Here is a 17,207-nt window from a genome sequence, read left to right on the forward strand (position 1 = left end):
ATGTATAATCGGAGTCGTGCAAAAGAAGGAAAGGGATAGCCTCACATACCTTGTATATACTTCCAAACCTCAAGCTATGTGAATGTCACGACTCCTTAGTCTACAATAAGTGAAATGATAGTATCGTTATCGTTTAAGCGCCGTAACTATTATATATCGACCGCAACTTATTTTACGATGAAACAGACAACACCTCCCCTATTTATATGACTTCCCACAAGTTAAACAAATCACCAAAAAGCCCAAACAACATTAATAATAATCATATTATCCCTCCCAAAGCAGTCCACAAATAAACAACATTACTATCAAGCCTTTCGATAGATATCTTACACGTTCTAGCTTCAACGACTTAGCCGCAACTTGGATAATCTTAAATACATATAGAGTAAGAGGTTACTTACCTTTAACCAGATTTAACAACTCCAATTTGACCTTACTTCACCACAAAATATCCTTCCAATGCTGCCACAAGAACAATAAAGCAAAACTAGTAATCAATTCGGGTTTTTCGGCACTAGAATCACTTTGGAAGACTTGAAATTACCTAGTATTTATATTAAAAACTTGAGAGAGTATTTTATAGAATTTAAACCAACTTAAAACAATCTCCCACACGAGCTGGAACCACACAAAACTCAATAACATCAAGAAGAACAAGAAACTTACTAGCGCCACGGGATTCCCGACACTTTGTTCGTGTTGTTTTCCCTTTTTATGGGTCTTTGATCATGAGAGAACCTTGATAGAGAGTTTTTAGGTGTCTAGGGTCTGAAGAGATTAAAAAGGAATGAGTTAAAATGGTCTTAATGCATCTCATATACATCAATATATCTCAATCGCATATGTGGGTCCCACAGAGAGCTGCTAGTGCAGTCTCGTAAAAATGCGAATATTACTCTACTCCAATGTTGTATTGACGAAAAGTTTAATTCATTATAAACTAGACTCATAGATCTTCAACGGTCTTATGAATGTAAGTTGCGACAACTTTTGTCGACTTTTGTTTCATAACTCGTTTGACTTCAAGACTTATGATACGGATATTATATGATTCAAATACCTTAAAACACGACCGCCTGAGAATATTAAGCACCTCTAGTTTTACCTGAAAATATGGGTTACAACATCCTTGATTCTTTTAACTTCTAATACTTCTTAACCACTCTTATACAACCTTGTATCATTTAAGACCAATAGGATTAACTTCTTATCATCTCAAAGATAATCTCTTCTCGAATTTACGTCAATGAACTTACAGCGTGATCTAACGTACGCGAATATGGGTTGTAACACCGGATTTGGATTTGGAGGTTCCTAGGTTGTTTAGGCTTGAATTGGAAAAATTTGAAAAGTTGAAGGTTTGGAAGGTTGATAAGTTTGACTAAGGGTTGACTTTGTTGATATCAGATTCAAATTATGGTTCCGAGAGTTGGTATAGGTTCATTGGGTCCTTTGGTACTTGCATGCAAAATTTGAGGTCATTCCGAGTTGATTTGACATGGTTCGGCATGAGTTTTAGAAATTAAAAGTTCATTAGTTCATTAGAATTGAATTGAGGTGCGATTCGTTATTTTGATGTTGTTTGGTGTGATTTGAGGCCTCGTGTAGGTTTGTGTTATGTTTTGGGATTGGTTTGTATGATAGGACTAGGTCCTGTGGGCCTCGGGTGTATTTCAGATAGGCTACAAGCCATTTCCTCATGTTTTGGATTGCTGATGACTGATATATGGTTTTCTTCATGGCGATCACGATAATGGAGTCGCGTGCATAGGGTAATTTTGGTGGCAGACATTTTGTTCTTCGCGGTCATGAAAAGACGACCGCGTTCGCGAAGATTGGGAGGCTGTTGCCTTCGCGATCACTAGTTAGATGCCGCGATCATGTAGAAGGGAATGTCTGGAAGGGGCATCAGATAATTGGACTACACGTTCGCGAGTGAGGCATCGCGTACTTGTAGGTACTATGGAGTTGGTCACCGCGTTTCGTTGATACCCAATTTTTTCCTCAAATTTTATAAAGTGCTTCATATACTTCCAAAATATCATTTTGGACTATTATCCAACTTATAGGGTCATATAAGTAATTGCTATAATTTTTAAAGCTTTAAATTGATTTCTTGCATTTTTATTATTCAAATATTTATTAATTATCCCTCCAAATTTTTTTGGGGTGATTTAATCATCCAAATTTATTAGTTATACCCACATGCATGTTTTATAATATATTACTTTATTTTATATAATTATATTTGCATTTTTCATTATTATTTACAATATTTGCAGTAACAACCCATACTTTTCAATTAATTAAATTTATTGTTTTATTTGGGTCAGAATAACATTTTATATTTAAATAAACTTCGGTTATTATTTTTAAAATACTAAGTTGCATAAATAGTATTTTTATATTAATTTAGCTATTTTATTAATTTGGTTTTCCTTTAATTTCATTTGTTTAAAATCTGGCCCAAACTAGGCCAATTTCCGGACAAAATTACCGGCCCAAACACCTCAAAACCCTTGGCCTAATCCCCCCAGCCCAAACCAAAAGACCCCTTTAATTCCTTCCCGGTCAGGACCCAACTGACCCGCCCCATCTCTCTCTTTAAAATCACAGCCATTGATCTCTCAAGATAAACGACTCATAATACTTCCCCCTTTCTTCTTATAACCGCATAAACCCAAACCCTAACCCATTTTTTCCAACCGGCCGCCCTTATACACCCTCATCTTCTTCTTCTCCCTTGAGAAATCCAAGCCGCCGCCTCCCAAATCCCCTCTGAATCCGGCTAATTTATGGAATCCTTTCACGATCTGCTTATCTTATTTACACTACCCCGTTATTACTCACACGCTCGTGGTATTACTTAGTACTTACCCAATTTTGGCAAGTACCACCTCTCCGAATCAAGTGCAATCTTCCTCAATCTTCGAGATTCAGATGGTAATCCATCTATATACACTGACAGCAAGGTCTTATGTGTCCAATTCACCGGGATTCTTGGCTAAATTGTATCTTCCTGTCAAATTAGGGTTCATCCGATTTTTACCTATTCCTATTTGGAATGGGTTATGCATGTGATTCTTTCCTTATTTTTATGTTGTGATCGGTATTTTCCTTTCCTGTGTTAAACAAATTGAGCACTATATAAAACCTTCCCCTAATTCCGCTAAAACGGACAGAAAAATCATTACTACTCCCTCACTTACTCACTCACCTTATTCTGAAACATTGGCTCTTGGGAACTCTGATGCACTGAGTTTAGGGTTCTATTGCTCTCTTTGCTATTGTAGTACAACTGGGACTGTTCTTATTTTCTTGTTTGTTCATCTGCAACTCGTAAGTCTCTTTGGCAACAACAATTTCATTCTCATTCGTTGTATTATGTGTTTTGTGTATTCTTGTCTCTGAAACTTCTATGAAGCAATTATCTACTATGCCACATTTCTTGTAACATTGCTTGCTCTAAGGTCTTCTTGTGTCTTGATACTAAACTTGCCCGAATTGTAGTTATGAGAAGTATTTATCACATGTGCTAGCATAAATGATTTCTGGTTCTCCTAAACTTGTTTAGTCAATTGTGTTATGCTGATACTTGATGTTAATCCTGAGTTTGCCTCTCTGCCTTGTTCTGGATTGTTATGACAACCTAGGAAGTATTCTGCTAAGTCATTCATGCCTAACCTGCTATCTTTCTTGGGTTCTATTATTCGTTCTGACCGGTTCTCATGCAATTTGTGATTCTGTTGTGTGTTTGTTGACTTGATCAATTATGTATTCTTCAGTACCAGTTAAAACCTTTAGAGTAAACCTTACAACTAGCCTTTCCCCTTTATGTGGCCAGGCCAACTATTACTAGATTTGATGCCTGTTTGTCTTACTTTAGAAAATTGACATATCTCTTATATTGTGACTAATGTTTAACATGCTAAAGTTCCCCCTACTCAATTAAGTGATTACTCGATCATGAACTTGTTCTGCTAGGATGTTTTCACTAGCTTTTCAAGTTAAGGCTCTGCTTTGTTTGCTCTTTGTCTATGATTTTTCTATACACTCATCTAAGGTCCTTTAGGCTGACCCTGAATCATGCTTCCTCTTGAAACTCTTTGAAATAGTTTACTATCCTATGATGGTCAACCCTGTCACTTTTGAACCTTGTTTCTGGAATCAAAAGCATAAACTTGTCTCGTATATATCTTGTGTGCCTTTCAATTTAGCATGATCATGTATATGCCATGGTTAGAGCTATTGTTAGCTACCGCTTTAAGAATTAAGTGTTTAAGTTGTTTAGCCAAGTCTATGAGTATTATGTCACCTGTATGACAATTTTGGCATCCATTTGGGTAATTAAGTCATTAGTTGGGCCTAGTGTTGGGCCATGCATATTGGGTTTGAGCACTGAACTCAGGTTACCTTGGTAAGCCAATGTTTGGGTCTGCTATTATGCGAGGATTAAGACCATTGAAGGCCTAGGGATGTTCCTGGGTTATTTTTGTATTGGGCCTGTAATTACTTCATCGGGCTTGTATTTTTATTCAATATGTAATCTGATATCTTGTATTATTTCTCCATGGGCCTATAATTACTTGTAATAACAAACAGTGGGGGATTAGTGAAAACCGGGGGGCTGGGATATTCTATTCTTTACATGAATGGGTAGAAAACATGTCTATAGGGCTTTAATTTGTTTATTTGCTCGCCATGCCCCGCTTTGGGAATTATCTGTACCATGTGTTGCTTTGCTTGACTATTCACTTTAGAAACATGACTTAGGGTTAATACAATGTCTTAACTTGCAAATGTTAGAAAGCATGTCTATAGGAATTAAAACAGGACTTATTAATTGCTCATTGTTACACCTAGATACCATGTTTAATAGGATATCAACGCAATAACTGAAATTGCATACTCTGATGCTTTATCTTAATTGTGTAAACAACATGGCTATAGGATTTCGATTCAAATAATCAACAATGCTATTACCACTATCTTCTTACCACATAGTCTATCTAGAGAGCATGCCTATAGGGACAAAAATGAGTAACTCTGCGCCTTTAATAACTTCACTACCTAGATACAAATCGCGTAGAGATCATGTCTATAGGGTGCTGTCACTCGCCTAGAAATCATGCCTATGGGATCATTAATAGAATCATATATTAAAATTAGTCATTTTTGTCAAGACAATCTACCTAGAAATATTGCCTATAGGACTTTATGTCAACTTTTGAATCGTTCAATCACATAGAAATCATGCCTATAGGTCTTGAACAACTTAATATACCTTGACTCCAAGCCTTCCTATCTACTGTTGCCTGCCTAATAATCCGAATGTCACTCATAATTGTCCGCCTACTTGAAAAACGTGAATTTGTGTCTATATGAGGAGGTGAACTTGAGCCTTTGGTGTTGATTATGTGTAGTTCTATTTGTTTTTGACTACGTGCTTAGTTTTTTCATTTTGATTAGCCTAAGGAAAGTCTATAACTACGAAATTAGTAGGTCCAAAGCCTCCTAGACGATAGGCATGGGACGGGTAAAGCACACATAAGGCACGATTTAGAATTGAACTAGAACGCTTTTAGGTAAGCAACTTCAAGATAGTAACTGGGTAGCAGGAGATGATCGTCTGTGCCCGCTGAATAATATGAGCAACCCTTACACTTAAGGGAGTTTAAGTATTATTTATATTATAAGGGGCGATCCTTTAGCCTAAAAGACTTAGGACCCCCTATATTCTATTTATACACCTATTTGTGCAAACTTAGATCAAACTAGGATATATCTTGTAATATTCAAAGGTTGTACCAATTATAACCCATTTCTTTCACGTATGCGGTCTCCCCAATATCTGTTTCATCTTGTAATTAGATATTTTGGACTCCTTGTTACAATTTACATGATCACATAGGATGACTATAGTTCAATAATCCCCACATAGCATAAATTCGGACGGGACCCACAGTTGTGGACCTCGAAGAGTGCCTAACACCTTCTCTTTGAGGTAATTTGAGCCCTTACCCGATCTTTGGTGACACGGACTAGCTAAAACATAATTATTTGAAAATAGGTGCCCTAACGCACCTCAAAATCGTTAGGTGGCGACTCTCCTATTTTATACACATTTAAAAGAGTTGTCACACGTCGAAATCCACTTTCGCGAGAAAACGGGGCGCGACAGCATGGCGACTCTTCTGGGGACATACTTAGGCTCTTACTATAAAGAATTATTGCTTGTGTGGATTGGTGAGTTATTTGACTTCTTTCATGTACATCCCTCTTCCTACCCCCTTATTTCCTTGAAATTTCTATACCATGGATCTCCCATCTCTATCTTCTTTATTTGCTTCATCTAATTACGTTTCTCGATTTTTTTGTGAACTATGCTAACTTCTTCCCTTTGTCTTTTCCTTTTCCCTTTAGTTCTCTTGTTTATTTTATCGCATTATTTAATACTCGTATGTGCTTTCACCATGGAAAATATTTGGCTACATGTTATTATTTCTGCATAAGCACGCTTTCAACATCATGCTCAACTGGTGCTTATTATCAACGTAGCAGATATTGATGAGTGTCCGCACTTTCCTTAAAATACCCTTTTTAAATCGAAAAGTCTTATTAGCGGTAGACTAGTCGATCAGTGGTGCAGTCGACGGTCTCGTACCTTTTTCTCTCATGTCTTCCGCTTGAGAGTATCAGTCTAGACCCTCTTAGAAACCCCACTCTAATTTAAAATGTACATAAATCATGTTAAAACCTAGTATGGATTAATATGTCAACGACGCATTAATCCGCTTAGATAAGCCTTGTCCAAAGTCCAAAGGGATTTTCACAATCCCAAAGGAAACAATCATGTTATGTGCGTTACTTGGAGAAAACGTGCCAACATGTTGACCATTATTGCGTAAATAATCGAATATGGAGGAGGAAAGGGCTAACCTTTTATTTAATTCCACAAAATGAGGCACGAAATTCCCAAGTTTGGCATGGTCCAGAATATCCCACCTCTGCTGATTGATTGGTGGAATGACCTTGCGCCATGTGACAGAAACCATGTAAGGAGAGTATTGGGTAATTTACAGTCATTGCTGAACATCCGACCAAACAGAGAATTAATTGAGGAAGCCACTATGTTTTGGGATGAAAAGACAGTTGTCTTCCGGTTCGGCAATATAGAGATGACTCCTCTTTTAGAAGAAAATTGGGGTTTCGCCATACACCCATGGGATAGTCCGGTGTTGGTAACAAATAATTGCACCGCATGCAGTTTTCTGAAGATACTTGGATTCAAAAAGATTGACGAGTTGGGTTGCTTAAAGAAATCCTATATTCCTTTCGAGTTTCTCTATGAACGGTATGTACACAACAAATCATACTGTTTGCATCATGAAGAATTGGCTATCACCTCTTTGGGATGGGTTCGTCATCGAGTTTATGTCTTTATAGTCTACTTTCTGGGTCTGATAATTTTCCCAATGCAAGGAGGGAAAATTCACACTCATTTGGCCATGGTTGACAGGACTGTGATGGAAGGGATCGAGGAAAAAAAAATACTCTACTGTTCCTATGATACTAGCTGAGATGTACCGAGCCTTGGATCGGTGCAGACATGGGTTTGGACATTTTGAGGGTTGCAATCTTCTACTACAGGTTTGGCTACTAGAGCATTTTCAGAGGGGAAACTACTGTCAAAAGCTCTTGCATAGACCACCGAATGACTATATCGCCAGTCATTATCCAAAGAAGATGACATTTCTCCAGATTGGTTTGCAAAGCCTGGGAATGATGAAGGGTGGGTACACTACCTCAGTAATCTGACCGCCAACAAATGCATTGGATATTTGAGTGATTTCCTAGCAAAGAGTTCATAATTACGTCCAAATGGACCACTCATTTGGTGTTGATTGGGTTACAAGGCATTTACCCTTATGCTCCTATAAGGGTAATAAGGCAAGCTGGGAGAAAGCACCTCATATCTCGGGTTTCCAATATGATTAAGTATAAGGCCGACTTTAAAAGGGAAGTTATTCCATTCATGTTTTAGGCTCAACACATGTGGAACCAAAAGATCATTGTAGATGGAGAGATTATCGAGCCAGACAGGTACCACACTGGGCATATGTATTACTACCTTTCATTTCTAGAGGACGACATAATCGGGGACATCAAATTGGGAGTTAATCTGAAAGACAGGATCATAGATGAGGCCGCCGAGGCTTAGGTGAAGTACAAGAGGCTATGCAAGAGAGTGTTTGAATCTGAGGCCAAGCATCTAGAACAACATAAGGTAGATATGCAGGCAATAAAATAATGGAAAGAGATTGCGAACAAGTCGACATAAAGGTTGGAGTACTTAGAGCAAGGGTTGATGGAATTGGAAGGAAAGATGAGGAAGAGGCTTTGGGTTTGCCAAGGTATGGGCTACGATGAGGGAGGAAAGCCGGCAATGGCATACTTGCTACTCGACATGTGTGACCTTGGGAATGTGATTGATGGAGCTAAAAGGGCAAAGCATGGAGAAGGTCCTTCTGGGACCAAATAGATTAGGAGGAAATTTTCTTTACTGCTTTCTAGTTAGATTTCGTTAGATTCAATGTAATACGGCTTCATGCCATTAGTGACTTTATATTATTATTTCGATTTTGTAAACGTTTGGTTTGAATTATTTTTCGCATTGGTGGTATGAGGCAGCGTTGGCATGAATTTTCTCCAAGTCTATTTGTCGCTTAGGCCTACTCCGGGCATAATGAGGTCCCCAAATTAGGATGTGAACTATTGCATGCCATACATACTACTTGCTTAAATATTGCAAACACTCTTTTATTTTGCCTTACTGACTTGGCTACCTTTTGTTTTTCTTTATTTTAATTATTCCCATTTCCAAAGGTTGGTTCGTGCATTCTGGCATCGTCAACATATAACACAAGATCCAAATATCCTCCACCTCCTTCTCTACCTAACGACATCAAAAGCAAAGGCAAAGAAAAGATGGACGATTGGAGTGGTAACAGAAAAGACAATGCAACTATAGCAGAGAATGTAGAGACTTCAGATGGAAGAAGTACGCCAGGACAAAATGAATTGGTTCTATGATTAGAGCAGAAGATTTTGGAGTTACAAGGTGAACTCGAGCAGGTCCAAAATCTCCCTAACCTCTCCCTTACTTTGAATATCCCCGACATCATTCATCAGAATGTTACCGTCCAAAACCAAATGCCACCCCAAAACACATAACCCCAAAATCAACCACCCTTAGCTCCACAAAATCCTCCCACAACGCATCAATACCACAACCCACACACCCTGCAAAACCTTAGCCCTTCACCATTACAAACTCCTCAGCAACACCACCATAATACGACCCAGGATCCGCAAACCACTACCTATCATACCCCTCAGAACGTACCACCACCTACCCCTGATCCACCTCAAACCTTAATCAACTGTCACCCATACACTCAAATCCCAAGAACACACCAAGGCAACCTGATATACGTGGAGACCCTACCACATAGCCCACAACAAACATTATACCTACCCGAACAAATCGAGAAGTACCTGCTCAACTGAAATATGGCTGAAGAGTTAAAGAAGTTATCGGGAAGAGTCCAAAGTGTTGAGGGTGGAAAAGCTGTTGAAGGTTTGAATTATGAAGATTTGTGTATCTAGCCAGGCGTGGAGTTACCGAAGGATTACAAAATTTCTAAGTTTGAGATGCTTGATGGCACCGGTGATCCAAAGGTGCACTTGAGGACTTACTGTGATAAGCTCGTAAGAGTAGGCAAAAACGAGCAAATTCACATGAAGTTGTTCATGGAAAGTCTCAGTGGGGATGATTTATCCTGCTACATCAGTTAGAATCCAAATAACTGATCTAACTGGGTGAGTATGGCATCTGATTTCATGAATAAATTCAGGTTCAACACAGAAAATGCGCCAGACGTTTTCTACATCTAGAACTTCAAGAAGAAGCCAATGGAGAACTTCCATGAGTATGCTACCCGCTAGAGATCAGAGGTCGCCAAGGTGAGGCTGCCTCTATAACAGGAACAAATGAATAAATCTTTTGTCAGAGCTCAAGATCCACAGTACTATGAGAGTTTGATGGTTATAGAGAATCATAAGTTCTCCAACATCATCAAGTTGGGAGAAAGATTAGAGGAGGGCATCAAGAGTGGTACGGTAACTAACTTTGAAGCGCTTCAAGCTACTAACAAATCCTTATAGTCTGGGGGCATTACAAAGAAGAAGGAAGTGGGTGCCGTGATGATAGCCCAATGACCTAAGTCTCCCCTTACCTACTAGACATCCCCACCAGCATATCAACCCTCACCTCCAAAGTACCATTACCCCGCCACCACATACCACACCTACAATACCCAGCCAGCATACTACCACTCATCTCCCCCTGCCCGTCAGAACTACCCAAAACTCCGACCAAACTTCAACGGCTTAACTCCACGACAATACACCCCTATCGCCGAGCTCATAGCCCAATTATATGAGAGACTGAAGGTCACTGATTATGTCACTCCTATTCCCGCAGATGCTATTGAAAACCCTTCACAATGGGTCAATCCCAACAAGACTTGTGCCTATCACTCAAGCATGAAGGGACATACTATAGAGGAATGACGCATGTTGAAATATAAAATCCAGACATTGATTGATAGCAAGGTTACACAGACGAAGGAGTCTGCACCAAATGTCCTCAATAACCCCCCTTCCTGATCACAGAAGTGAGGGAATGAATATGATCGAGACTGATGAAGAATGGGACTAGGAAGGATCCATCGGTCTTATCCGAGAGAGAGACACTCCTAAAATGTCTCCTATCACACTCTCGTTGATTGTGGTGCAGACCAAAGAACTATTCGAGGTTAAGGAAGCTACACGCAAGTTACCATTCACTGTGATGGTAGCTCCATCACCGTCCTACAAGTCTGATGCTATTCTGTGGGATTATGTAGCAGAAGCAATGAGAAAATGAAAAGCCAAGATGGAAGAGATAGGTGTTGCCCATGGAATGACTAGAACTGGCAGGGTCTACACGCCAGAAAATCTTGGGGGGACGAATAAGAAAATTATACCAAAACCATATGTTGTAGATACATGTGCTAATGATCTTTGGAGGAAGGTGCAGGCAAGAGAGTACTCTATTGTTTATTACCGAAACAAGACTCCCGCCCAAATATCCATCCTATCGCTGTTGCAAAACTTAGTTGGTTCGATGTCGAATTTCAGGTGCTGGATATATCCGCTACCTAAAACTTATTATTGGGACGACCGCAGATACATGCGGCTGGGCCAGTTGCTTCTACTCTGCATCAGGCCGTGAAGTTCGAGTGGGATCACTAGGAGGTAGTTATCCACGGGAATGGAAGTAATACTATCTATACCAACTAGATTGTCCCAACAATTGAGAATAGAAGGAAGTTGGGAGGAGAAACATTCTATAGCATTGATCAGGTGAATACAGTCGAGAAAGGACGATGGTGAGAAATAAGGTACTAAGCATGTTGTTGTGGTTAGGGTATGAACCAGGCAAGGGTCTTGGCCCTAAGCTTCAAGGGATCACATAACCAATACGACCACAAAATCATAGCACGACCTTTGGTCTTAGATATGAATACACTGTGCAGGAATATGATGATTAGACACTACCGTGGTGTGACTTCTACTATCCATTAGATCAACCCATACTACCGCTACACAAGACATTCCGCTAGACCGATGTGATTTGGGGATCTAAAGAAGATGAGGTCATAGCCGTCATAAGGAACCTATTTCTGAACGAGGAAGATATGGACTGTTGTGCAATCATGGAGGAGGAGAAAGTCATTACCATCTTGACAGTGGGAGATGGAGCTACTATCGGGAACTGGACTGCTGCACCATCCCGGGCTCGCCGAGTACCTGGGTAGTTTTGGCAGAACTAGCATGATTTCCTTTAACATTGTTTTCTGGCATTTAAGACATTTTCAATATTCTTTTTCGAAATAATTACTCGAGACATCGAGTGAGTTTTTAGTCAAAATTATTCCATATATTTTAGGGTAGGTTCAACTTTGCCCTTTAAATATGACTTTGAGCACTATTTGTCCTCTAAGTTTGCAAAACATGAGCATATTTAGTCTAAGTAACAGAAAAAACACACTTTCGTTAGAAAACTAACGGACAAAACCCCACCTCTTTCACCCTCACAATCAGTTCATTTCCTTCTTCTCCACCAGAAAACCCAGCTCTTTCACCCCAACAATCAGTCGGTTCTGTCACTCTTAGTTGCATAAAGAGGTCAAAAAGATTCCCTCGATTTTTTGCATCTAGAATATTTGTACCTTTGAGTTTAGAGATGATTCAGAACTTTAAAAAAATTTATATTGAGTTAGAGCTAGAAATAAAAGAGTTATGCACTGACAAAAGAAATAAAAAACATTTGAGAACTGAAGCCACATAAGAGTTTTGCACATAAGAAAATGAAACTGTTTCAATCTGAAACTTTAACTGGTAATTAAGTAATCAACATATGCTAATTTCATTTTCCTCTAGTTGATTTGTAGAAAATCAAGTTGCACTGAAATGAAGGGTCATCACCAGAGGAAGATATTTATACGGAACGGTTTAACAAACATAACATTCCATGTAGCTCTTCGCACCGAAACGCAACAGTAATTTCTAGAGTATATAGTGATGAACAACATGTTAATTTATGTAATGAACAAGCAATCAAATATTTTTTGAAAACTTCAGTGCGAACATGAAATTAATCACGAGCTTGAGCCAATGTCAATGCCAGATATCGAGATTATGAGGGTGAAAGAGTTGGGTTTTCTGGTGGAAAAAAAATAAAATGAGCTGATTTTGAGGGTGAAAAAGGCGGGTTTTTCCGTTAGTTATCTAATCGTAGTGAGTATTTTCTGTTACTTAGACTAAAAGTGCTTATATTTTGCAAACTTAGAGGACAAATAGTGCTCAGAGTCATATTTAAAGGACAAAGCTGAACCTACTCTTAAAGTCATATTTATACTGGAACGGTTCAGCAAACATAACATTCCATGTAGCTCTTCGCACTGAAACACAACAGTAATTTATAGAGTATATAGTGATGAACAACATGTTAATTTATTTAATGAACAAGCAATCAAATATTTTTTTAAAACGTCAGTGCGAATATGAAATTAGTCACGAGCTTGAGCCAATGCCAATGCCAGATATCGAGATTATGAGGGTGAAAGAGTTGTGTTTTTTGGTGGGAAAAAATAAAATAGGCTGATTTTGAGGTTGAAAAAGGCAGGTTTTTCCGTTAGTTATTTAACCGAAGTGAGTATTTTCTATTACTTAGACTAAAAGTGCTTATAATTTGTAAACTTAGAGGACGAATAGTGCTCAGAGTCATATTTAAAGGACAAAGTTGAACCTACCCTTAAAGATAAGGGATAATTTTGGCTAAAAACTCACATCGAGTCATATTTGTTTGACAATTTTACGTTCTAATTAATGCATCATTGTTTTTCGTTTATTTATATTATTATTTTTCTACATTCTTTTCAGCATAATTATTACCTATCCTGTTGAATCTACGATTGTGACATGAAATGAGATAACGCAACATGATGAGAGTGATTCAGAAGATTGGGAAAATGATATGATACCCAAGGAAATTATCAAAGAAGTAGAGCATTTTGAAAACAAACCAAAGTCCAATCTGGAAGAGACTGAGGCGGTTAACTTAGGGGATTCTGAAATAGTCAAGGAAACTCGCATTAGCATTAATCTGTCACCATTAGAGAAGGAATAGTATATCAGATTCCTAATGGAATATGAGGATATTTTTGAATGTTCCTACAATGATATGACGGGGTTGAGCACATCCATAGTGGCCCACAAGCTACCTACCAATCCTATGTGTCCGCCGGTAAAGCATAAACTCGGAAAGTTCAAGCCAGACATGAGTTTGAAGATAAAAGAGGAAGTTACCAAGCAGATCAATGCCAAGGACCTTCGGATGGTCGAGTACCCAACCTGGCTAGCCAACACCGGTACCAAAGAAGGATGGGAAAGGCAGGGTGTGCGTTGACTATCGAGATCTGAACAGAGCAAGTCCTAAGGATGATTTCCCGCTGCCCAACATACATATATTGATCAATAACTGCGCCAAGCATGCATGCCAATCCTTCGTAAATTGCTTCGCAAGATACCACCAGATTTGGATGGATGACGAGGATATAGAAAAGACAGCCTTCATCACACCGTGGTAAATATACTGCTACAAGATGATATCGTTTGGTTTGAAGAACGACGGGGCAACCTACATGAGGGCCATGACTACTCTCTTTAACGAGATATGAAAAGGAAATAGAGGTGTAGGTGGATTATGTCATCATCAAGTATTAGAAGAGCTCGGATCATACAACATACCTAAGAAAGTTATTCTACCGACTACGAAAGTACAATCTGAAGTTGAATCCCGCAAAATGTTCTTCTGGACTCCCTGTCGATAAGTTTCAAGGTTTCATCATCATTCATCGCGACATTGAGTTAGACCCGTCAAAGATCAAAGCCATCCAGGATCTTCAACCACCGAAGAACAAGAAGGACGTGATGCGTGTTTTGGTCCGTCTAAACTATATTAGCAGTTTTATAGCATAGTCAATGGTAATATATGAACCGATCTTCAAGATGCTGAGAAAGGATGCTGCAACAACTTGGACTGAAGAATGTTAAAAGTCTTTCGATAAAATCAACGAGTATCTATCCAAACCACCTGTGTTGGTCCCATCGGAACCCAGGAGACTTTTGCTACTGTATCTATCCGTGTTGGATGGAGCCTTTGGTTGCGTTTTGGGACAACATAATGAAACCAGAAAGAAAGAGCTAGCAATATACTATCTGAGTAAGAAGTTCGCAGCTTACATGGGAAGACATTGCCAAAGCATATGGCGGTTGGAGGATGTTTTTCGACGAACCCGCAAACTTTAAAGGAGTGGGAATTGGAGTTGTCTTAGTATCAGAAACTGGTCAATATTATCCGGTATCTGCCTAGCTTAGGTTTCCGTACACCAACAATATGACATAATATGAGGCTTGCATTTTGGGACTCAGATTGGCCATTGACATGAATATTCAGGAATTGCTGGTAATCGAAGATTCAGATTTGCTAATACATTAGGTACTCGGAGAATGGGCCACCAAGAACACCAAGATATTGCCATACCTACACTGTGTGTGATATTTGATCAAGAGGCTCACAAAGATAGAGTTCAAACATGTTCCTAGAATTCAGAACGAATTTGTGGATGTGTTGGCTACATTGTCTTCCGTGATACAACATCCAGACAAGAACTATATTGATCCTATTCCAATAGAAACCTGTAAGCAGCCAACTTACTATGCTCATGTCCAAAAAGAGTTTGATGGGAATCCATGGTTTCACGATATCAATGAGTATTGGGAAAAGGGAGAATTCCTGCAAAATGCTACGCACACCCAAAACGCACACTTCAAAGATTATCCAACCATTTCTTTCAGAGCGGAGGAATTTTGTATAGAAGGAGTCTAGACTAGGGTTTATTAAGATATGTCGATGCCAATGAGGCATCTAGGTTACTCGAAGAGATACAGCCGGAACCTACGGACCACACATGAATGGTTTTGTTCTAGCCAAGAAGATATTAAGGCAGGATATTTCTGGATAACTATGGAGACTGACTGTATCAAATATGTACAGAAGTGTCACTAGTGTTAGGTACATGCTGACATGATACAAGTACCACTCGATGAACTCAGTGCGGCAAGTTTACCCTAGCCTTTCTCTGCCTCGAGCATGGATGTCATCGGACCGAGCAAGCCTGCTGCTTCCAACGGACACAGATTCATCTTGGTGGCCATATATTACTTCACAAAATGGGTAGAAGCTACCTCCTACAAAGCTGTGACTAAGAAGGTTGTAGCAGATTTTTTCCGAGGCTGTATTTGCTGCCAGTTCGGAGTGCATGAATCAATCATTACCAACAATTTTGCCAATCTCAACAGTGATATGATGAAAGCCATGTGTGAAACATTAAAAATTAAGCACCAGAACTCTACCGCATATTGGCCACAAATGAATAGAGCCTTAGAAGCCGCCAACAAGAACATTAAGAAGATACTGAGGAAGATGGTGGACAATTACAAGTAGTGGCACAAGAAGCTACCATTTGCTCTGCTCGGATACCGCACCACAGTCTGCACGTCAACTGGGACAACTCCCTACTTACTAGTCTATGGTACTGAAGCTGTCATACCCGCCGGGGTGGAAATTCCTTCCCTGAGAATCATACGGGAATCTGAGCTCAGCCATGCAGAATGGATATATAGATGGTATGAGCAATTGGCTCTCATTGATGGTAAAAGGATGAATGTGGTTGTCATGGTCAACTCTACTAGAATAGAATGTCAAGGGTTTTCAATAAGAAAGTTAGACCAAGGCAATTCATATCGGGGCAATTGGTGCTGAAACGTATCTTTCCGCATTAGGATGAAGTGAAAGGAAAATTCTCACCTAATTGGCAAGGGCCCTACATGGTTCACTGAGTGCTGACAGGAGGAGCACTCATATTGACAGAAATGGATGGAGAGATATGGCCAAAACCTATCAATTCAGACACCGTCAAGAGATATTACGTTTGAGATTGTATTTGCACTTTCTTTTGATGTAACATGAACTACGCTTGACCTGATTCCCAGTTAAGAGGGGATACGTAGGTAGCCTTATGGGTTTGGTTACATTATAATAAAATCTTCATTCCCCTCTACGGTCAGAAACTGAGGCAAGATTTCGAGTTTCGTTAATCTCATTACAACAAGGATCGCCAATAGAGTATCGCCGGAAGTATACATCAAACCGAGGCAAAATTTTGAGGGGGTCCTCAAAATTCCGAGATAAGAAGGTCACAATGTCTCAAATCATGTCACAACATATAATTCGACCAAATTATTTACTTTTGTGCATTATCTTTCAAAACATCTGCATTATTTATAAATGATTTACCGTAAATGCATATTTTCAAAAACCTCATTTCTGTAATAGCCAGATGTTACCCAGGGTAACTCAAGCAAGGCGTCAAGATAGAGGCAAAGGTGAAATGAAAAATTGAAAGCACTAGTCGACCTTTCCCCAAACTTACATTTTTTTCTTTCGATGCAGGGATAGCGTCGACAAGCAT

This window comes from Nicotiana tomentosiformis, chromosome 3, assembly GCF_000390325.3.
Source record: "Nicotiana tomentosiformis chromosome 3, ASM39032v3, whole genome shotgun sequence".
Classification (NCBI taxonomy): Eukaryota; Viridiplantae; Streptophyta; class Magnoliopsida; order Solanales; family Solanaceae; genus Nicotiana; species Nicotiana tomentosiformis.